Source organism: Capsicum annuum, chromosome 9, assembly GCF_002878395.1.
Source record: "Capsicum annuum cultivar UCD-10X-F1 chromosome 9, UCD10Xv1.1, whole genome shotgun sequence".
In the NCBI taxonomy this organism is placed as follows: domain Eukaryota; kingdom Viridiplantae; phylum Streptophyta; class Magnoliopsida; order Solanales; family Solanaceae; genus Capsicum; species Capsicum annuum.
Genome location: NC_061119.1, coordinates 97,312,399 through 97,338,177, shown reverse-complemented (window position 1 = coordinate 97,338,177; position 25,779 = coordinate 97,312,399). Strand labels below are relative to the sequence as shown.

Here is a 25,779-nt window from a genome sequence, read left to right as displayed (position 1 = left end):
TCCCCACCACCGATAAATAATCTATGAAGACTTCTATCGAATCCTCAACCATATTCGTAAATATTTATAACATAAACTATTGAAAAATTGTCGGTGCATTGGACAAACCAAAAGGCATCCACTTGAATGTGAATGTACCATAGGGACAAGTGAAAGTTGTTTTATATTAGCCTTCTAGGGGAAGACAAATTTGATTGTACCCCAAATACCCATCTAGAAAGCCATACCACCGCTACCCAGCTAATCTATCTAGCATTTGGTCCATAAAGGGCATAGGGAAGTGGTCGATTTCAACTTCTGATAGTCCATGCAGACCCGCCACCAGTTGGATAGAGATGAGGTCATTCTTTTCATTCTTAACTACTGTAATGCCACTTTTCTTTGGAACACATTGCACTGAGATTACCCATGTGCTATTGGAGATTGGATACATGACTACCACATCAAGCTATTTTATAATTTCCCTCTTCACCACTTCTTGTATAGGTTGATTTAGCCTCTTTTGATGTTCCACACTTGATATATGATATTATTATAGCTTGATCTTTTGGGAACAAATGCCGGGGGAAATTTCTATGATATCTACAATTGTCCATCCAATTGCTTAAATTAACTTTTTCACCACCAACTTGAAAGCTTTCACTTGGTAGGGTTTCAGATCACTTGCAATGATGATAGGTAAAGTGTATCCATCTCCCAAGAACACATATTTAATATTGAGTGGTAATGACTTCAATTCAATTTTGATTGGCTCAAGAAAGAATATTTTTACGGGTAGGCTCTCACGGTTTTTAATATCAAGGTACAACTTTACCAGGTTCTTGGTATAAGATACAAGACCCATTAAAGATGCAACTATTTTATCAAACTCTTCAACTTCCTCTCTTTAACAATTCCACAAAACCCCTACCAATAGATCATCCACCAAACTCACGTCAACATAATTCCTCACTTCACCATCAATGGCATCAATCACCAAAATTACTCGTAAGTCCATTGGCTGCTTCATAGACTTACATACATTGAATGAGACATCTTTATTATTAAGGCAAAACTCCATCTCACCACTTTTGATCCACCAATGCTCTCCCGATGGCTAAAAATGACCTTTCAAGAATAATAGGAACTTCATGGTACAAAGTACAATCAAAGATCACAAAATCAGTCAGGAAGATGAACCGGTCTACTTTAACCAACACATCATGAAGTCTTCCTAGAGGCTTCTTAATGGATCGGTCGACTATGAGAAATTTCATCGTGGTAGGTTGTAGTTTCCCCAATCTAATCTTGTGAAATATAGCATATGGCATTAAATTTATAGTCGCCTTGAGGTCACACTAGTCTTTTGTAAACTTGAACATTATGATGGTACATGAAATTGTGAAAGTACGGGGGTCTTTTTTTCGCCGACGTGCTTGACATAATGGCACTACAATTATATTTATATTGTCTCATCTTCACAAGCCGTTTCTTAGAGACCAAATCCTTCATAAACTTAGCATTCCCTGACATATCTTGTAACGTTTCTATTAAAAGAATATTGATGGTAAGGTCGCTAAATTTATCAAGAAATTTGTTGAACTTTGCATTTTTCCCTTATTTTGTTGAATCATTCAGGAAAGGGGGGAGGGATAATGATTGGTGAATCGGAGACAATTTTACATTCTTTTATCTTTTAAGCTTCAACTATAACCTCACTTGGACTAAACTTATCATTATTAGAACTCTTTCTCTTTACATTTGTCTGCTTATTGTTTTCTCTTTCGCCGGAATTATCATAAAGCTCCATACCATTACCAAGAATTTTTCCACTTTGAGTATCAATAGCATTTGTCACCATCCTGCTTGGTATTTCATCATATTGTCTCTCCATGAGGGGTACCAATATTTGATTTAATTTTGGCTCTAGTTATTGGATAGAGGTTGAATGAGACTCAATTGTTTGATGTAGCTTGGAGAAGTCATTTCTCATATCTTTCACCATCTTGTCGACCCCTCAACTCCAATCAAGATTTGAGCCAAAATAACCTCATTAATGCACCCCATATTTTTTGCATCTCGACATGCTTTGGTTTCATTATTCCAACCTTGATTCCCACTTTGCCCTTGAGAGGGAAAGTATGAACTCTCTGAATACATAGGCAACAAACTCATCTTTTCATCAAGCATCCCTTCTTTCATATTTTCACAAGCCCTAGCATCCTGTGCATCTATAACATTGACTCTTTCGATTGAGGCTCCCCACATATGTTTGGTTAGAAGTTTAAGGTGTAACATTACCTTGATCATGTTAGAATCTCTTTACTCCTATTGACACCTTCCATCTTGTCAGACAAAGGATAAGAAGGGATCCCCTATGACCACCTCAGCATCCTTCATGTGCCAACCCTTAGCCAAACTAGCCACTTGATCTAACACCTTTGATGCAACCCAATATGATGATTTAAAAAAGTGATCCACCAGATGCATTTTCCACTATGGCTTTGCTGATTTGGTCAATGCCCTATAGAAGATTTGGAAAAGCATCTTCTCCAAAATTTCATGGTTAGGGCATTTTAAAAGCTTCTCCTTAAATCTCCCCCAAGCTTCATACCACGACTCCCCATGGAATTAATAAAAATTAATGATTTTATCCCACAATTGTAACATCTTTAAAGGTGGGAAGTATTGATTCAAGAAAGCCTCTGTATTCTCAAGCCATGAGGTGATGGACCTGACTGAAAGAGATTGAATCCATAATATCACCTCACCCGTTAGAGAAAATGGGAAGAGGTGCAATGGATTCTTACAAGATGTAGGCAATATAAAAGGGCACACACACTTCAAAGAAGTTATTCAAATCCACATTAAGGTCTTTATGTTATTTCCCCTCAAAGAGGCCCTTCATTTGAAGCAATTGGAGCATGACACTTATGACATAAAACACACCATTTACCCCGGTAAAAGGAATTTGAATGGCACTAGCATGCTCTTTATTGCCATGATAATCCATAGGTTTAATATATTCAAATGATGGATTATTGATGAGTCCCTCTTGGATCATAGTTGTTAGGAAAAAATAATAATCACTTACAAATAAACAAAAACAAAAAATAAAGTAAATCATAATCACCAAGGGTATACCCAAAGCTACAACCAACACCGTCCAAGTAAAAACTAAGTCTCAGTGCCTAGCAATGGCGCCATTTTGATCACTCTCACCTATACCATTGTATTTGGTAGAGGTCGATTGTTGTCAATAAATCTCAACATATGTTGACGTCGAATCCTTAAGGAGTAAGTCTAGTCCTCTAACTTATAGGTGTTAATGGTTTCTAAGTATATACTTATAGTGTAAACAAAGAAATACATGAAATAAGATAAGGGGGTTTGGTTTGGTAAATGATATTTACCAAAGTCCATTTGATCTAATTAAGATAAAGGCAACAATTGTGAGTGAAAATTCAATACTAGGAAATCCTTGGGATTATGTCTACCTAAGGGTAATTTATGCATGGGTTCATGGTGATTTGATGAAAATTCTAGTCATTAACGATATGGTAGGCTAGGTTGAAGGTCCTTGAGGTAAGTTTTTCAACAAAACATTATGCTATCACTCATTGAACCTTTTGGGTACCTCATAAGTGTGTCAATTAAAACCACCTAATACCTCAATTGGGCATCCCTATTTCTAGGAAGATGCCCAAGATATAGCTAACTCTCTCCTCACCCTTATTTCTTAGATAGCAAAAAGATAGCAAACTACATTCATTATTGTCCAATATTATCTTTTCACCCATATCCATCTTTTAAGGATGATATGGGTTCTAAAATTTCACTCACATCCCTCTTTCAAGGATGATATGAGATTTCAAGAACTTTGGGTTTTCAACTACAAATCCATTTTGGGTATTTAGGGTTTTCACCCACTAATGCGAACTAATTCAAGCAAGAAATAATAAAACCCATTATCAACAAACTAGAATCTGCACAAATACATCACAACCCACACATAATTGCACCTTAGTTCAACATAATCCCAAGACAAGGAAATTTATCTACTCATGAAGCAAATTGAAGAGAAGATACCAAATTAATCCGCCAAAGCTTTTATTAAAGATGCAAAATAAGAATATTCTTCAACTTCACTCCAATTACAACTAAATGAACTTAAAAATTAAACACAAGAATCTTGCCCAAAAGTGTGAGGATTTTTTCAAGTTAAAAAATCTATTGTAGTTCATGATAATCCCTAAATGATAGGATTTTTGTCCCTTTTTGATTTGGAACCAGATATGCCAGTTACACTTTCTCCCCTTAATTATAACCAGTGTTACCATGATTGCAACGTCTTTCCCATTTTCATACGCATTGGGATCACCTTTAGATCATAATGATCATTGAATTTAACCTATCTTGACTGGCCGCAATCGCGATAGCTGAGCCTTGTCTTATACAGGGTCTTCCAACTGTGTACTTTTCTTCTCTTTTTGGTTTTTTAGCTCATCTCCTCATCTTTATTTCTTATCATCTATATACCTGCAAAATATGGAAATTTTTGCATTCTCATAACAAAGTTGTCACATTCATACCTTCAAGTCATAGTAGTGTGCATAAATTTTAGATATAAATGAGTGGTAAATTCTCCACTCGTCAAGGACCATCTAGTTTTGAGATTTTAAGATTTGGACTCTTGACTATTAGTTTAGAGGGTCATTCGGATCACTGAGCACCTTTGGTATAGATTAAAAACATTGTTTATCTCCATTGTGAGCCCAAGTAGCTCCTTGTAAGGTTATCCTTATGTTCGAAATTATGGATTTGGGTGGATCAACTTTAGTTCTCTAAGTTTAGTGTGATAGGGTTGCGTGGATAGGACTCAGATTACTTTCTACTTGGTTTGAAGTAGATAGTAGGTTCAGAAAGACAAAAAAAGTTATACATAGCTATGGGAGTTGGTTGCAAGATTTATGCATTGGATTGCCTTTGTTTGGGATGAGTTTTTAATTGGCTATGCTGGAATTAGTGTGGTATTAATGTGTTGTGGTTTAGACTTATGTGCATCAACCATCCTCAATTTAGTTGAAGGCTAGTTATGTAATGACCCTTTAGGTCATTTTCTTTATTTTTGGTTATTTTCACCAATAGAGCTTCTCTATAGCTGCCCCAAGTCATTTATGACTTGCTAGAACTGAAAGTTTGATTATTGGGTAGTTCAATTGGTTTTTATAGTGGTTTCCCTATTTTGAAGTCTTCCCTGGTTCTAAATGTCTACTGGGCAAAAACATTAGTAAAATAATTCCAAATTTAAATTTTGACTGTGGCAGCATAATATTAATTTTAGGCTAGGTTGACCTTTGTTTCGGGTATCGAGACACCCGAGCTTATTTTGACCTATTGGTCAAAAAGTGAAGAACATGAAATATGAGTGTGGGACCCACATTTGTCGAATAATCTCTGATGGAAAATCAAATTTCTTCATTGAGTTTGAAACATCAAACTTTGTATGCTTACATAGTTCATTTCTGTATACATAAATTAAAATAAATCTCAAGCAGCTAGTCGAGCCTATTTTGGACTTGAAAAATTTAGTGCATTAGAAAATCTGGTGCCACAATGATCGCGGTATCTATGTCGCAATCGTAACAAGTCTGATTAAACCAATCTAATGTGATTTCAAGGTATTGGTTACGATCATGGTTCATGTATGCAGGACCAATATGGTGCGATCTCAATAGCTCAATTGCAATAGCGACTCCTGAGTACCTGGACTGGGTATAAAAGGACCCTTTTCCATAATTTTGTCTATTCTTCATCACTTCCTTGAGTGACCAAAACCCTAAACAGTCTGATACCTTAAAATTGAGACTTGTGGGTGACTTGGGATCTTGATCAACATTTATTTTTGTGATTATCCTTCAGACCTAAGGTAAGATTACTCTAAATTCATGGTAGATTTTTCCATTCTTTCTCAAATCCCCAAAACCTTAAGATCTTGATTATGGCCCCAATTTAGCTTAAATTTTACCCATTTTTAGGGTAATAATTCCTTGAGCACGTAAGAATGCTGGGTTGGTCTCAAAAATACAATTTCCATGAGTGGGACCCGCATAGGGTTTTTGATGTGATTTGGAACCGAAGCACAATGGTGCAATATGGGTATCATTATTCTCATATTGAAGAGTAGAATGTAATTTTTATAGCTTGGTATATTAAGGAGGTTTCACAAAAGGAAAAAGCAGTGGCTTTAGCAGATCATTGAGCTTTCTTTGATATCGAGGTAGGCTAGGTTTATCCCTTATTAGATTGAGTTATTACATAGTATTCTTATGATATTGTGTTATATTTGGGATGGGTTTTAGGTGTAGATTGATGAAATACAAGACTTGGGTTAGTTTGACCATTTAGGCTATTTTGAAATCATTGAGTGAAACAGTTTGCTTGTTCTCCTGTGCCTTCGGTGAATTAAACTTCATTTCTCATGTTTAGCATGAGAATGCCATGATTACTCAATATTAAGTAAAAACTCTCTAGTTTCTCATGCTTAGGGTAAGTTGTCCTTAGTTTTTTACACTAGTGAAGGTTGTCTTAGTTTCCTTTAGACCTAGTTGTTGTGTTTGGAAAAAACCTCTACCTTAGGGCTAATTGTGATTATTTGACATCTAATAGTGGATTTAGATACCTTATCCTAGTCCGAGGTAGATATTGCTTGATAAATGATTTTGGGGATTTAGATGTTGGCTCTTCGACCCACCTTAGGCCAAGACTTGTGATAGTTATTGAAGACCCTAGATACGCTTATGTGCATTTAGAATGATGTTATTTTGGTGATATTTAGATGCCTTAGTATTTGTTGGTTATAATGGATGATTTTGAAAGTAAGGCATGACGATTAGGTTATAAATAAATTAATGAATAAGCTTATGATGAGCTATTAAATTATGCTATTTATTTGACTATTGTTTGGGCTATCAAATATATTATTTAATAAGCCCTTGATTATCATATTGGCTAAGCCATAAGTTATGCTATTTATTGAGCCAGCAAATGCGCTATTAACTCACTAGTAATTATACTCGTTGATAAATCAACATTTATATTTCATGCTAGAGGCCATGCTTATTGACTAAGTTAATGATTAAGCCATTGATTATGCTAGGAATAAGCAATTGTTTATGTCATGGGCTAGATATTGACCAAGCTAAGGATAACCTATCTACTATGTTAATGATAAGTCTTTAAGTAGACTCTTGATAAGTTATTGCCTATGCTTTGATAATGTACATTAATTTGTTATGAAGTATGCTAAAGAGCATACTTATTGACTATATTAGCGATGATGCCAAGGATTTTGCTTATTTATTATATTTGAAATCTTGCTATTGGTTATGTTAGAACTCATGGTTTTGATTATGATTATTGATTATGTTACTATATTATGTTAATAGTTATTCTATTAAATACTATAATGATTATTGTAACAACCTAAAAAATTTTGAGCAATTTATTTTTGGCCTTCCTGTATTCAAAATGTCAATTTTTGACTTAAATCGTGTTTAGACATGTGTATGAAGTGTCCGGGGAGATTTTAAAATTTTTTGGATGAGTTTCGAGGTGGTTTTGGACCTTGGAGGTAGTGAGCCTCTGCAATATCCCTGTGTCATTAAGGCTACACTCCATGATAGACAGCGTGACACGAAGGATAATCTCCATGTTTAGCAGCATGGCACAAAGGTTAGACTCCGTGAAAAGGTCTATGCCACACCGCTATGTAAAATCTAGGTAGATTTTCTTTTGTTCAATTGGGATAAGGGATATTGGGGTATTTTCACCTATGTACGACCCTTAAGCATAGTATAGACAATTTCTTTTAGTTTTAAGAGATTAAAATCCCCAATTCCACTCTTAAACTCAAAACCTCAAGAGAGCCTAAGAATTTCATCGTTCGTTAATCTTTTAGGTTTCAAGCTCCTAATCACTTTCCAATTCACCTGTGTCTAAGGCATGCACCTCTTCCCCTATACTTGTATTTTATTAATGGCATGACAATTAGTTTATTATTTATGGTTTTGATGTCGGGTTTTGAATTATGGGTTGAGGGTTCTGGATATAAATTATTTAAGTGTTTTTTCATGGTTTGTATTGATTCATTATGCATAAATTGTTGGTTATACACTCATTGGGATGCATGGGAATGGTGAATGAATTTAGGGATACAATGGATTCCCTAAATAATTGGTTTTTGGTATGGAAATTGATAATAACATCAATCCACTTGCATATTTGATTTAGAAATATGAATTATCATTTAGTTTGGCTATTCTCTTTGAAAATAATATATTGCATAACTGAAAAAATGGTTAACGATGGTTTTGAAAACCTTGTGTGGTACAATTAAATCCCCCAAGTTGATTTGACTAATGGAGTCTGAGGTACAAGGATTTCCCAAGGTAATGGCTTAATGACATTTGCTTGCAAGCTATAGTCGGTATGATGATACCACTTAATGATGCCTTAATGATTGACTCCTTAATTGTATTAGTTAGGTTATGTTTTAAATATTTTAATTGGGCTTAAAGGGGGTTGTGTAGCTAGCCATGCAATATGGAGGTCCCAGGGGGATCGATACTGGAAATTCATTTTTTCTGATATGAGGGTTGGTCTTAATAATTGTGTGCTTATGTCACACTATATATATTTGTACCATGGATGTCAAAGGGTAAGGATTCCCCAGCCTTCTATGGTACCTCCAGTTCGTGCAGCTAACACATACTAGGGCTCTTTTAACAGAGAGAGACGAACCCATATAGCCCGTGGGTACCAGTTTAGGATGGTCAAGCTACACAATCAAGGTTATGGTTTTAAATTTCATGGTAAGCCCTATTCCCTTTCATGACATAAGATTCATTTATATGTATTGCATATGGTGTTGTGCATTGGTTTTAATAGTTTCAGTATTATGGTTCATGGTATTTTTTTATCCTTTATCCCTGATTTATATGCTAGCGCTCCAACCTCTAACCGTCTTTAGAAGTTGTATCCACATGTAATGCTGGAATTGGACATACTTCTACACCTCCTATATAGTGACTAGGTGATCGTGGGACAGCTCATAAGTCAGACTAAAATGGTGAGATTTCATCCTTTGAAAGACCCTGTTTCATGCTGTGGGTTTCCTTATGTATTGACTCTTTCTTTTGGATTTGTTTTTGTCTATGTACAGGTGCATATCCTGACCAGATTATCTTCGGTTTTCTTTGAGGTTTTGCTGGAAATTACTGTGGACAAGGGCATTATGGTTGGTTGTCATATTGGTTATTTGTTGGTGGATTTAGATATTGATCTACCATAGATTCTTTAAGCTTTCTTATCATATCTTGTTTTATGTTGGGAATTCATCCACTGCTAGGTGTACTGGGTTTTGTTTAATTAGGCTAAGGGGGTGATTTCTGGTCCTTGGTGGACTTGAGATACCCGTCATGACCAGACCCTGGCTTGGGTCATGATAATTATGCTACCAGTCATATTGATAATGATGTTGATTATCTATACCCGATAGAAATCCAAAGGATGGTTATGATATTTATGATATTGATGATGACATTATGATGATATATGCCTGGAAAGGATAGAGGATGATTATGATAATATATGCCCGTTAAGGCTGAAAGATGATTATGATGATATATGCTCGACAAGGCCAAAATATAATTATGGTGATATAAGCCCGGCAAGGCCGGAGGATTATTATGATGATATATACTCGGTAAGGCTGAAAGACGAATATGATGATTTATACATGTCCAATAAGATTGGAAGATGAATATGATGATATTTTTTAGATCCATACCAGTTTGACTCCGACTATACATATTTGATGTAGCGTGGAAACACGACATTTCGATGCTTAAAACAATGACCTTACACGTGAACTTAGGATATTTTATTGGATATGGTGCGCTCTTGTGTGAATTGCAGGAAAAACAGGTTTACAATAGTATTTGAATGAAAAGGGAAGAAAAAGACCAACTCTAATCAGTATACAAGTCAGCTCCTGAGTCTTAACAATCCAATACGACTCGTATGCTAAATCATATAAGTAACAGAACCAAAAGCCAACCTGAGGATCTAAGTGTAAGGAAGATATGACTCAAGCACACCAATCGTAAACCAGGATACGAGTCATACAAGACAGTCGTAAGCATAACAAAATCTAAGCTGCCATCCAGGAGTTGAAGTGTCAAAAGTATATGAGTTTGAAGTCTGAGTACGACTCATATAGGGATGTCGTATACAAACTAGTATTTAAGACTTGGAAATATTAAAGTCCCGGGTGGATACAAGTGAAGGACATGATTCATACACTCAGTTATGACTCATATGAAGAAGTCATATGCTAAACAGAAAGTTGAAGCCTTAGGAAGATCAGATCTGGAATGGATACAGAAGGGTAGGGTATGACTCTTATTGAGCCGATATGAGTGAATATCGATTCATACCGTCTGTCGACATTACTTTTCCTTTCCCATTTTTATTAGGATTTTTGGTTATTTTTGAGATATTAATAATAGCCTAGGGTATATCTTTTATTAGGTTACATTCTATTACACGTTCTTACGTACTTTTACATATTATTACAATTTTGTTACAAATATTCTTGAGATTCTAAGGTTTATTCAATTAAAGATTTTGGAGTTTATTCTTCTTATTCTTGTGTAATTGATTTTATGTGTTCTTCAATGATAATCATGGGTTTTTGTATAAAACATGAGCGGCTAATCTCCTTAGCTAAGGTTGTGGGAACCCTGGCAAATTGCTAAGTAGAGAAAGTGTGAGCCTCAATTATTCTAGGGTTTCTACATGTATCTTAATCTTTAGTTTCAATAATTAATATCAAGTATCGGTCGTACCTTGAGATAGCATGTATTCGCACTCATCTCCACAAAGGAGTTTGTGATTGGGAAAAGAAGTTCAGACAATGATTTGGGACTTTTACCTCACCTTTTATTTCCTATGTCTTATCTTATCACTTGATCCTACCCCGATGAGTGAACTAAGGTCTTAGCAAGTAGCAACAAGGCAACGCCCTAAGACTTATCCGATAAAGGGTGAAATTTATCTTTGAGCTACCCGACAGTTGATAAGACTTATCTTGTAGACTTTTCATGTAGAGCAATTGATAGTTGGGTTGATCACGAGAAATTAATGGAGTCGAGAAGCCAGGGGGAACACAAACATAGTGTTCTTCTCATATTAATTACAACACAAAATCACTTAAGACTTGTTTACTATTTGTGACTGATAACAAAATCCCCCATTTACTTTTTTGTACTGCTCATGGATTAGATCAAGGAAATTAAATATTCTTGTTTTCCTTGTGGGATTGACCCCAACCTAGTTGGTTTATTATATTTCCAATCGACCATATTATACTTCTAATTGGAGTGTAGTTTTGGGCGGAATCAAATTTCTGTGTTGTTACCAGGGAAGATGGTTTGAGTAGTGAATTGAATTGGTGAAGTTCGTGGGTTTTCAGTTTCTATTTTTGATTTTGCATACGCCGGTGTATGCCAAGTACTAGAAGTAGAGGCAATCCCTTACTCCTGTTTGATCCAAAACAAGAGAGAATCCTCTAAGCTCTGAGAAGGATGTCAGGACAAATTCATAAAGGGGTTCAAGATCCCCCACTAGTGGATCTAAATATGATACTCCTATGTGTTCTATTTGATCCATAAAATATTGCATACTTATAGACACAACAACTGTTGGAGCATGAACGTAGAGAAGCAGAAAAAGCCAGACTTGCTGTAGAGGCAGCAGAAGCTTACTAAAGAGGACTATTAAGGCCTAGACAGGTTGTTGATCATTAAGTTAAGAGAGGCAGTACTCTATTTATTTTAGCATATCAATAATTAGACCCATATGCAAAAGATGATGAAGATCTGGATTATTTTGAGCCTACGGAGTCTGGAGCCATTGTTCCCCCTACTTTAGCCCCTAATGTGAAGTTTGATATCACTAGTGCTATGATCCAATTGTTGAATTTGAAGGGTGTATTTTTGGATGCAACTAAGGATGACACAAATATTCAACTTATAAATTTTCTTGGGATCTGTATAAATTATAATATTCTAGGGGTTAATCAAGAAGCATTGATATTGAGGTTGTTGTCATGCTCTTTGATAGGTGAAGCATCACTATGGTTAGGAGAACATCCAAGAGGATCAATCACTATTTGGCACGAGTTGAAGACATATTTTATTAGAAGATTATTCCCTCCTACATAGATGTTATAGTTGAAGGATGAAATTTAAAATTTCAGATAGCTACCTATAGAGTCTATGTATGAGGTGTGGTTTCGATTCAAGAAGAAGCTAATAATTGTACCAAATCATAGAATTAGAGGATCTAACTTTTCTAAGATCTTATATCGATCATTGAATGATATTTCAAGAGCTTGATAGATACTATTTTATAAGGAGCATTTATCCATCTTCACTGGGAAACTGCATAGAAAATTCTAGATGATATTGTGGTTACCAGCAGAGGATGGCATACTTGAGATTTGGAATGTGGTGGTGGTACAAATGCTATTAGAGCAACAAATACTTATGGAGCAGTGAATGACATAGTAGCACAAGAGGTTGCATAGCTTTGTATGGATATTGGGTTGCTTATGTAACAATTTACATCAATGAGTGCTGAGAAGGTGAATGTCGTTGTGGCACAGTGGTCTACTTCCAAACCGTTTGAGATCGAATTTGAAGAAAAGACAAAGTATCTTGACCATAGATTAGTGGATTTCTAAGCCCAAAGGAAAGGAAATCAAGGTCGGAACTATTATAATGATAGATATAGGGATAAAAGTAGAGACAAAGATAGTGATTGGCGACGTAAAGATGACTATAAGGAGAAGAGTAACAAATATATTCCACCAGGTAGTCAAGATACAAATTCCATAATTGAGGGATTTTTGGCTAATCTGGTAAAAGGGAAAGAAAGTTAAGAGAACTGCCTGGAGGACATAAAAGCTGATCAGTCAGGATTGAACCAAAAAGTGGAGTCACATGTTACAACAATCAAGCAATTAGAGCAGCAATTTGGACAGATGTCAGCCATAGTGAACCAGAGATAACCTAGCACTCTTTATAGAAATACAGTGCTAAATCCTAGAAATTCTAGTCAATGCCATGCCATTACCACTCAGAGTGGTAAGGATATTTCAGACCCACCTGTACCCACAGCTGATTAGCAGAATAGTAGGATGAGCCAGTTGATGTTCGGAGTAGCAACAAGTAGAATAGAGGAGAATATAAGGTTATAAAGTTTGTGTTGATTCCCGTTCCAAGACCCCTTTCTCCCTATCCACAAATATTGTGAAAGACACAAGAAGAAGGTAAGTCTCAAAATTTTTTGTCTATGTTATAGAGGTATTAGAGAAGATACTAAGATATACAAAATTCATAAAGGATTTGATCACCAAGAAAAACACAGTCATTTATGATCCAATCAATAATATTCATCATTACAATTCTATGGTTACTAGATCCTTGGTAGAGAAGAAGGAGGACCCTGGTGCTTTCACAATACCTTGCACTATTGGGTCTTTCTACTTCACTCGAGCGTTATGTGACTTGGGGGATAGAATTAACCTTACACCCTTTGCTATATTCAAATAGTTGGGGTTAGGAGCACCCAAGCCAATTACCATGAGACTAGTAATGGTTGATAGAACAGTGAAAAAGCCTATTGGTATCCTTTATGATGTTTTGGTAAAAGTGTCTTTTTTTATATTTCCTACTGACTTTGTTATATTAGATTATGAAGTAGACTTTCAGGCCTTGATTATTTTGGAAAGATCATTTTTGGCTACAGGTAGGATCCTGATTGATCTGGAGAAAGGATATCTAATATTGTGACTCAATGATAAATAAGTGACATTCAACGTATGCAAATCTATAAACCATCCTGACAAATTAAGAGTGGTATTTATGATTGATATAGATGATGATGAGACAGATTCATTCCATGATGTTTCTGTAGTTACTCTGCGGGATGATGGTTCTGATGTGGTTGTTTCCATTGAAAAGAGACTAGGTGTCGAAGCTTTGGCAGTTGTGATCATGAATTTTGATTATGATGGTATTGAGACATATGAGGAGCTAGTTAGTGCACTGTGGAAATAGTTATAACTTTGTACCAAAGAAGCTTGATTTAGACTTGAAGAACATAACTACTCTACCTACTCAGCCATCCATATAGGAATCATTCGTATTATAGTTAAGGCCCTCCCATCTCACTTGTGATATGCATTTTTGAGAAATAACAACACTTTTACCGATTATTATTGCAGCTGATCTAAGACAGTCAAAAGTAGAAGCATTCTTGTCAATATTATAGAGATTCAAGAGGACCATTGGATGGTCTATTGCAAATATTATGGGTATTTTGCCTGGGTTATGTACTCATAAAATACAACTTGAACCAGATTGTGTTCCATCTATCGAACATCATAATTGACTCAATCCTTCCATGTAGAAAGTGGTGAAAAAATAAATAATCAAGTGGTTGGATGCAGGTGTAGTGTATCCCATTACTGATAACAAGTGGATCAGTCCGGTATAGTGCATCCCGAAGAAAGGTGGAATTACTATGGTTCCTAATGAGAAAAATGAGCTAACCAGTCACTGGATAAAGAGTGTGCATGGATTATAGAAAATTGAATGCATGGACTTAGAAGGACTATATTTCTATGCTTTTCATGGATCAGATGTTAGATAGGTTAACAGGCAGAGGATGGTATTATTTTCTTGATGGGTACTCAGGCTACAATCAAATCACTATTGCACCTGAAGACTAAGAGAAGACTACTTTTACATATCCTTATGGGACCTTTGCATTCAAGCGTATGTCATTTAGAGAATGCAATGCCCCCGCCATATTTCATAGATGTATGATATTTATTTTCTCTGATATGGTTGAAGAAACCATTAAAGCTTCATGGATAATTTTTCAATTGATGGTGATTCTTTTGAATATTACCTAAGGCACTTGGCAAATGCTCTACAAAGGTGTAAAGAATGCAACTTGGTGTTTAATTGGGAAAAATGTCATTTCATGGTAAAAGAAGGAATTTTCCTTGGGCACAATATTTCAAAGAGAGACATAGAGGTTGATCACACGAAGATTGAGGTGATTGAAAAATTACCTTACCCAATTATTGTGAAGGGAATTCAGAGTTTTTTAGGGCATACAAGTTTTTATAGGCGATTTATCAAGGACTTCTCGAATATTGCTAGTCCTCTTTGCAAGCTTCTTGAGAAGGAGGTAAAATTTGATTTTGATGATGCTTGTAAGAAGGCTTTTAAAAGCTTGAAAGAGAATTTGGTGTCTGCTCCAATCATTGTCTCTCCTAAATGGTCTTCACCTTTCGAGATTATGTGTGATACTAGTGGATTGTCCTTAGGGACTGTACTAGGTCAACAGAAAGAAAAGATCCTTCATCCCATCTACTAGGCTAGTAAGGCACTAAATCCTACTTAGAATAACTATACCATAATGGAGCAAGGGTTATTAGCAGTAATTTTTGCCTTTGAAGTGTTTAGATCTTACTTGATTGGGACAAAGGTGATTGTGCACATAGATCATGCAACACTGTAGTACTTAATGACTAAGAAAGATACAAAGCCGAGGCTTATCCCTTGGGTGAAACTATTGCAAGAATTTTATTTCAAGATAAAAGATAGAAAAGGCACAAAACATCAAGTTGCAAATCACTTGTGAAGACTGAATGAGGAATCTATGCAGAAGGTTGCTAAGGGATTGGAGATTGATGACAGTTTTCCAGAAGAATAGATCTTGGTAGCTTCCCAAGACCTTATTCCATGGTATGCAGACTATGCAAATTACCTAGCTAGTGATATAGTCCTAGAAGATCTTTCATATTAGCAAAGGAAGAAGTTCGTGCATAAGGTAAGGAAATTTTTCAGGGATAAACCTTCTTTGTTTAAAATTTATGCAGATGGAATCATTCGTAGGTGAATACCTAAAGTAGAGATGATGAGCATACTTGAAGCGTGTTATTCATCGCCAGTTGGGGGTAATCATAGAGGGGCCCGTACAGCTTATAAAATCCTACAATATGGCTACTATTGGTCGACCATATATAAATATGCTCATGACTACGCTTCTACATATGACCAATGTTAGAGGCAAGGTACCATTTCTAGAAGACATGAACTACCTATGACTCTGATTTTAGAATTGGAAGTGTTTGATGTATGGAGCATAGATTTCATGGGACCTTTCATGAGTTCGTGTGGCATAAAGTACATACTTATGGATATAGACTATGTTTTGAAGTGGGTGGAAGCAATTGTGTTTCCTAACAATGAAGCAAATTGTGTCACTGCATTTCTGACAAAGAATATCTTTTCTTGATTTAGGATGCCACATGCTATTATTAGTGACGAAGGGTTACACATTTGCAATTATCTGTTAAAGAGTCTGCTTGATTAATATGGAGTAAATCATAAGGTGGAAACACCTTACCATTCGTAGACTAGTGGACAAGTTGAAGTGCTCAATAGAGAGATCAAGTCCATATTGGCAAAGACTATTAATGCCAATAGGATTGATTGGGCAAGAAAGTTAGATGATGCACTATGCGCTTACCGCATAACTTATAAAAACCCCACATGTGATTCATCTTATCAGCTTGTATATGTCAAACATTGACATTTACCAATTGAACTTGAATATAAAGCACTATGGGAGTTAAAGAAGTTGAATCTAGAATGGGAGGATGTAACAAAGTTAAGGTTGAATAGCATCAATGAGTTGGATGAATTCTATCTCTGGGAATATGAAAGTTCAGCACTTTACAAAGAGAAGATGAAGTTTCATCATGACCACAAGATTAAGAACAGGGTATCTGAGAAAGGTGACCAGGTGCTAATATACGACTCCATGCTTAATTTATTTCCAGGTAAGCTAAGGTCGAGGTGGCATGGTTCATTCATAGTTATAAAGGTTTATCCCTATGGTGCTTAAGAACTTAAGAGGGTTGGTATTCGCCCATTAGAGGTAAACAGACAAAGAGTAAGCACTACATAGGAAGTATAAAAGAGGTGAAAGAAGTAGTTGATATTGACCTTGATAAATTCTAAGTAATTAAGGTAACTACATCGTACCGCGATGTTAAATCAAGTTCTACTTGGGAGGCAACCTATGTTTTTGTACTCATTTCATTTATAAGATAATATGTTTGTTTAATGTGTAGGACTAAGGAATGCAGACCAAATCTAGAGAAGGTGAAAAAGTAATTATACGAACTCTTTACAAGTTGTATATATATGGTACGACTCGTGAGGAGGAGTCATATTGACCTAGGAGAAAAATTAGAATTAGAAATTAGTTTCTAGAATGAATACGATTCTCAATACGAGTCGTAACCTCTGGGTATAGTTCATGACTGAGAATCATATCCACTCCAGAACATAGGTAAGTACCAGGGCTATTCGAGTCAAATAAATGACCCATAAGCTTGGGTACGAGTAGTACACACCACTCATACCCAAGATTACTAGGTCAATTCTCGAGTTGACCTGGCCTAATACTTCAATAAAGGAGAAGAGGGTACATGATCGACTGCTTGAGTACACTAATCATACCCATCTCATTTCTCACCTAAATCACTATCTTTGATCCACTAAATCAAAGTGTTTTCAACTAGTTTTAACTACCAACAACTTTGAATCTTTAAATTTTTCCAATTCAAACTCGAATTTGAGAGGAAAATCAAAAACTCAATATCTACAACTTCAAAATCTTTCAAGTAAGTTCCAAAACTTCTTTTTTTTTCTTCTTTACATGTTAAAATGAATAGTATTCATTGTTTTATAGTGGGTTGAGTAGAATATATACAATTATTGACATTTTTGGCACCCTAGCATAGTTCTTTTTGTTCAAAATTGGAAATAGAGGTAGAACTAGGGTTTGGAAATGAATTTGTGTTATTTGTGTGGGTTACAATGATGGAAATAGCTGAATATAGTAGTGGGTACTTTGGCAATTTCATTAGAATTAAACATTGAAGTTGGACTTCTATGTTGAAGTCGATACGAGACTTCTTACTACTCGTACTCACTAGTACGAGAGTTGTAATAGGACTCGTACCCACTGACAACATGGATGTTTAACAAATTTCAAGTTTTGGAATAGATACAACTCAGCCACATGAGTCATATCCACTCCATAAGACTATCCACACTAATCGTACCCACTTGGGAAGAATTAAAATGGAATGAAAATCTCTGACTATCTTATGACTATTGGTCACGAGTCATACCCATCTGGTATGACTAGTAAGGAGGAGTCGTAAGTGGACTAGTCAACCAAGTTGATGCACTGTCTAAGATACGAATCGATTATATGAGTCTTACCCAATGGGTACGACTAGTAGCCATCACTCGTACCCGATCCAGACAAAGCACATTGAACTTTAGTTTTAGATTTTTATTTTCTTTACTTTACTTAGTTACTAATAATTGCATACTCGTAGGAATCATGCCTCCAAAGAACGCCTCAACTTCTAAACAAGTGACTAATAAAGTGACCAAGAAACCACATGTTAAAAGTGAGGAAACCAATGCTTTCGAGTACGAATCTATATTTGAAAGTAACAAAGAAGTGTATGATGGAACCTCGTGAAAGAAAGATGCACTGAAGGGAAAGGCAGCTACTAAAGCTAAGGGGAATAAAGTAGTTCCCCAAGAGTCTGAGTCACCATAACCAAGGGGACCAAGGAGAAAAAATGCTACTGTGTCTCTTCCATATACACCATAGCCTACTAATCATGACGATGATGATGAAGCTGAATCTAGCTCAGTAAAGGCTACATCTGAAGAAGCTCAGGGTCTCAAGGAGGTTGATGCTACACCTATAGATAGAAAGGACCCCCCACTCATATTTACCACTGTTCTGGTTCCATTCGTTGAATGATGGGGTACCCGTCATATAGGATACGCTCAACACAAGGTTTTTTTGTTTTCCAGGTGTTAAAATAAAGAGATTCCTATATCCAAAAAAAGAATTACCACTACAAGAATGTCTGAATTACCTGACTTTGAAGAATGCTTCAGGAACTAAGGGTTTGGGTGGATAATAAAAGTTCCCATAAGATATAGTGAGGTTCTAGTTCATGAGTTCTATGCAGCCTATAAGGGTGAGCTACAAAGGCAATACCCATAGGGCCAACTATTGAAGGTTGGTGAGCCTATCACCTCCCTCATGATTCAAGGTATACAAGTTGATATCTCTTCTTGAACTATCAAGATATTTTTGTATGGTCTAGAGTATCAATATCTATCCAACATAATAGAGATGGACTATAGGATGGCTGAGATGAGAAAGATCATAAAGCTAACACTAGGTTCTGATGTTGGGTGTATTTATGCATTCTAGCTTTGTTATCCTAGCTTATTTAGCTTGGTTTTGAGGACAATTCATGTTCTTAATGAGTGAATGATGATATAAATTTGAATTCAACTGTTCAATTATGTGATTGAAATGTGTAAAACTGTTTTCAAATAAGTTTGAACTTAAATCATTCAATTAGAGTTTAAACGTTAAAACTAGTTTTACTAGCTTGAGCTAGGTATCGTTCTAGTTGTTCTCGATGGATTCTAACATTTTTAATGAGTTAATTATGGTTTAAATGTTTAAATATATGGGGAAAAACTTTTTTAAAGTGTGCAACATTCAATTAAATGAGCCAAGAGTCAACAGTACATTATAGCGTAAAGCGATCAAGACTAGTGCTTATATTGAGTTTTTAGTTTGTTGTTCTTCTCATTTTGATGTGTTGAACTCTAATTCTTGGTGTTTGATCATGTTGGTTGCTTAATGAATTGAATTTTAATATATTTTTATGATATACAAGCTAAAAACCAAGGCAAAACAACACCACAAGGAAAAAGGAGAAGTGGTGGAACACTTAGCCAAATATTGGATGAATTGGCAAAAACAGTGGCTGCCCGTGATATGGGCATGTTTCCACCTATAATTCAGTGAAATTGGGCATGAAAAACACCCTCTATTTCTGTGAAATGATGCCCGCGACGTGTGCTGTAGTCCGGTGCAATGATACCTGCGACGCATTCTCAATTCCACCCAAGGCAAACTTCCCTCCACTATAAAAATACATATTTACACTTTGGTAAAAACACTTTTGGACATCTTGGAGCATTCTTAGGGTATGATAAACACTTTATTTAGGGTTTTTAATCTTTAAATTTAGATTTTTAATATATTTGGTTATGTATTAATTATTTGGATCATGATTATGTCAATTAGTGGCTAAAGCCCCTCTTTTCGGAGTTAATGCCAAGAACATGACTACTATCATTTTGAATTGATTTTGTTTGATTTGCTTATTATATTTGGTTATTTGTTTATCCTTATTTTAATTATTATGAGGATTCACTACCTTTAGAATATATATATATTGTCAACCTTGTGATCTCGGGAGGGGGAATAGGAAGATAGAACGTGGGGATAAACAAAGTAAGGTTCTTATTCGTTTATGAAATAAGGAATTTGATTAGTATCTAGGATGGGGATGTACCTAGAAGTCTTTCTTTTTTCACATGTAGGATGGTAGCTTTAAGAACTTAAGTGAATTATTACATCCTCGCTCAACGATATAGTTGTAATTTCTAAGTTAGGTAGACGATTAGAGTTCGGGAGACCATGCTCATCCGATAAACCCTACGAATAAACATCAAGATAAGTGATATTACAAATGAAGTTCTATAGCATAGTATTATTTTTTAAAATGTTTTAACCCTGGGTTTTACTCCATTGATCGTCTTTAGTATTTTTCTTCACGCAATGTTTATTCTACTTTAGTTTACAAATCTCCATACTCTTTTTGGTTACTTCACATCAAGTTAATCTTAATAAGTGAACTAGAATGTGATAGTTGTTGGAACAAGTCCCTATGGGATTGATACTCATCTTTCTTTAAGGCCACTATATTTCTTGGTAGACCTCATACACTTGCATGTGTGTTGTCAAGTTTTTATCACCGTTGTTGGGGACTTGAAATTTAGCAACTGTTTTATTTTTAGTTTTGCTTTTTGCGATTACTTTGACACTTTACACTAGGTATTGATTTTGTATTTCTAGGAAACAAGTTTTTAGGCTAGTAAGCTCACAAGGGATAAGGAATTGGTTGAACCAAGCTCCATACCTGAGCAATGCTTCCATCAACAAAGGAAAAAAAATCCTTCTCCCTCGTATTCCACAAATTGAAGTAGATCAAGATAATCCTGCAATCATGGCTGAAGACCAACCAGCTCACGGGATAGTTAGAGAAGTGGCAATCCTACTTTCAATAAATTTGACCTCCCCTTTTCAGAAACTGATTGTTAGAGGTAATTTTGAGCTTAAATAGAACATGGTGCAACTTATGATCAGCAGTGGACAATTCATGGAGATTCACAGGAAGATCCACAATTTAATTTTCAAAACTTCTTAGAGATCAGTGACATATTCATCCCTACGGGTGTGTCAACTAATTATGTTAGGCTGACACTATTCCCCTTTCATTATTGGGGGAAGAAAATAAGTGGTTGAATACTGAGCTGCCAATTCAATCACTACTTGGGATGACTTAGATCGGAGATTCCTCATCTGATTTTTCCTATCTGGCAAGACTGCGAGACTTCGCAGTGAGATTATGTGCTTCAAAAAGAAGCTAGATGAAAACTTATATCATGCTTAGGAGAATTTCAAGGATCTTCTACGGGACTATCCACACCATCAACAATCCAATGAGGTATTAGCTCATACTTTTGTTGAGGCACTTAACCATAAAACAAAGATTTTGCTAGATTCAACTACATGTGGTCAAGCTCTGGAGATGATGTATAATGAGTTGTATAGTTTATTGAATAGGATTGCACAAGGAAATTAAGAGTGGCATTCAGACTCAAGGAGTGCTACTAAAAAGTTTGCAGGTGTTTTAGAGGTGGATTACTTCACCATAATATCTGCTCAAATTGTAACATTACAAAATTAGTTGACTATGCAGCTCAGCACCATGAGATTGGGAGCCACACAACCTGCTACAATAGTGAATGCAATTCAGCAGAAGAGTACTTGGTGTGTGGTGTATGGAAATAGTAGTCATTTGGTAGATATGTGTACTGCCAATCCTGAGTTCGTAATGTTTGTAGGCACTGTTCAGAGGTCTAACTATGGGAACGGCTACAACATAAAGTGGCAGATTCAGCCACTAAATCAATAAAGGAACACCCAGTAGCAGCAGTTTCAGCAACCATAATCTTAAGAACAAAAAACCATAACTCGGACTAGCAATATGGAAAAGATGTTTAAACAACTTATAGCTGGTCAAGCACAGTTGGTAGAAAAAATCAAAAGTTAACAGGTAGAAATAAAAAGCCAAGAAGCGGCTACAAGGAAATTAGAGTTCTAGATAGGTCAAATACCAATAGCACAGAACACTAGGCCTCAAGGTAGTTTGCCAAGTGATACTGAATCTCCTAAACAAGTTTTGGCAATCACTTTGAGGAGCGGTAAAGAGCTTCATAAAAACCCTCTAAAGAAAACTAAAGATGTAGATGCTGATTTGGGTCCTAAGCAGGTAAATGACCAAGTTACTGAAAATTTGAGAAAGTTTAAGTACTCAAAAGAAAAAGTTATTGAAGAGGTGAAAAATATTCCACCACTACATTTCCCATAAAAGACTATAAAAGTAAAGGGGGATGCGTGCTTTAGAAGTTCTTTGACATGTTCAGAGAGCTTCACATTGACTTACCTCTTTTAGATATTTTATAGGGAATGCCAAAGTATGCTAAGTACTTGAGAGATTTGGTTGCTAATAAAGTTAAGTTGTAGGATATGGAGGCAATTGAACTCACTGAAGAGTGTAGCTCTGTGGTGACACAGAGGATGCCCAAAAATCTCAAGGACCCTGTGAAGTTCACTCTACCCATTCAAATTAGGAATAGTAAGGTGATCTATGCACTTAGTGACTTAGGGGCCAGCATCAACTTGATGCCCCTTTTCTTGTTCAACACTTTGGGCTTGGGGAAACCTAGACTAAGCTCTGTGATGTTGTAATTGGAAAATAGGATCATAGCCCATCCTGAAGGAGTGATAGAGAATATTCTCATAAAGGTTGGTAAGTTTATTATTCTTACTGACTTTATTGTTTTAGATTTTCAAGTAGATGAATCAGTGTTGATCATGTTAGGACGTCCATTCTTAGTGACGAAGGGAGCTTTGATAGATATGACAGAAGGTACTCTCACAATGAGGTTGAAGGATAAAGCAGTAGTTTTTAAAGTGTACAAATAGCTTAATACACTATCCCATTACAAAGATTTATGCATGATTACTGTGATTGAAGGGGATATATATGGGGTGGTTGAAATAGTCCTATAAAAGACCTCTTTCGACTTCTTCATGGAGTAGCCTAAGCCAAAACCACCAAATCAACAACCACCTAATCTCGACATGATGTAGATTGATAAGCCTGAAAAGGCTATTATTGAGAAAGCTATTTTCCTTGAGAGTTCATACTAAAGGGGTTAGAAACGAATAAGAAGATAGCCTCCAAGTGTGAGGACCAAAATAAAGGAATTTGGATGATTTGTAGTTGGGTCATGCCGTGACACTAAATCAGGCGTTGCTTGGGAGGCAACCCAAGTTAAAGTGGGTATGTTTTAGTTTTAGTTTAGTATTTTACTTCACTAGTTTTTGTTTTTGTTAAGTCACAAGTTGATGGGAAGTCTGAGTACTGGAAAACCTGAGCTAAGGAGTATGGCGAAGACTAAGTGTGGGGTTCTCGGACTCTCTTAATGCAACAAGATGCTACTAGCTAGGCCTAGAGGCCTCAGGGACTATTTCTATCTCTACTTTTAAAGTATACTTTAGGGGAAAAGTAGATTTTTAAGTGTGGGGTGGGAAAATTCCCACTTTTAGGGTCCCCAATTTTATGGTAAATTGTAAATTTTTGTGTTAGGAATAAGTGTGATATTCTTGTTGGTGCTATATGTGACTGCATGATGCAAGTGTTTTGTTTGTAAAAGCATGTTGGATATATGAATTACTACTTTTTAGACTCCTAGGCTCATTATTATGACTCTTGTACTTGATGGCTTAAATTTGAATTCATGCAATTATTTGGCCAAGAGTCTATGATGATCCTACTTGAAGTTGATCATGTTCTATGTATAATGTGAGGCATTAGTATATTCCTTGTTGTATATGATGTCTAGAACTTGCCTGGTGTATGTACAAAGCAAAATAAAGAATATGGGATTAAGAGATGATATAGGTATTTCTTTGATAGCCATGTTTTATACCTTATTTTTGACCTACCCTTGTGCATTATCCTAGTTAACCACATTGAGCCTTTAGCTTATTCTTTGGCAGCATCACATCTAGCCTAATCTCCTTCTTTTATGGACCTTAATTTTATCCAAAGCTCCTAAGTGATTTAGTGTAAAATTAGTGAGTAAAGGAGTGTGAAATTGAAAAAGAAAAATGTGAAAGTGAAGCCCCTAAGTGATAGTTATTGGTGTGTAAGAAATCCTGATGTGTTGTGGTTAGGAGTTAGAAAAATTTGTGATTGAAAAATTCCAATATTTAGCACAGTTGTGTTACAATGAACTTGTTTTTTCCTTGGTCCTCTTTGGACATTGTGCACCTCAACTAAGGCAATTTCCTAAGTTGAGGGTGTCTATCATAGGGATGCGTAACATAAAGTGGGTGTGAATTAGAGTAAAATTGAATACTGTGAATAGAACACTTTCACCATATGGTATGTGAATTATCTTAAATGAAATGGGGTAAAACATAAGATGTGGTAGATGAAATTGGTGTACATGGGTTGTTAGAGAGTGGTCTCAATTGTCAAAAGTGATGTATTAAAGTTCTTAGGGATGATAGTCACTATTAAACCAAAATAGTTCCTACCCATCCCTTAGCCTACATTACAACCAATAAAGCCTATTTGATCCTAAGCTTCATCATTTTAATATTAGTGGAGTACTACACTAAGGGCAAGCCTATGGTTCATCATGTGTAACTTGTGAATTCCTTGTGAGAGTGAACATAACTTGATTCTTGTACCCATTATGTTGTGAATTGTATTTATGTGAGTGATGATGGGTAACTCTCTTATTGTGAGGGCACATGTTTGATGAATGTGACTTATTTGTATGATGTCCTTTATTGATCAATATGCATGAGCTTACCAACTTGGTGAGTAAATTCTTGAGGCTAGGATATTTTGATGTAGTGTTCTTGAACTGTGAATTATGTGCATAACATGCGTAGTGTGGTAACTTGAATTCTATGTAATCATTGTAGTGTTATCTTGAGTTTCTTTCACATAGTATAAGTGTGGATTCTCCTCATCTTATTATGCTTAAAGAGTTGTTCGAGTACGAACAAGGCTTTAAGTGTGCGGTGGTGATGTTAGGTGTATTTATGTATTCTAGCGTTGTTATCCTAGCTTATTTAGCTTGGTTTTGAGGAAAATTCATGTGCTTAATGAGTGAATCATGATACATATAAGCATTTAAGTGTTCAAGTATGTTATTTCAATGTGTAAATGTGTTTTCAAACAAGTTAGACTTAAATTGTTCAATTAGAGTTTAGACGAGAAAACTATTTTTACTAGCTTGAGATAGGTGTTATTCTAGTTGTTCTCGATGGATTCTAATGTGTTTAATGAGTTCCTTATGGTTTTAATGTGTAAATATA

General features: G+C 35.8%; 1 non-coding gene across 1 annotated transcript; it reads left to right on the top strand.

Annotated features, from left to right (window-relative positions):
- Positions 1 to 2,536: 2,536 nt before the first annotated feature.
- Positions 2,537 to 2,642, top strand: LOC124887525. The gene has a single exon (XR_007045295.1). It is a non-coding gene; the product is annotated as a small nucleolar RNA R71 (small nucleolar RNA).
- The last annotated feature ends 23,137 nt before the right edge of the window (positions 2,643 to 25,779 follow it).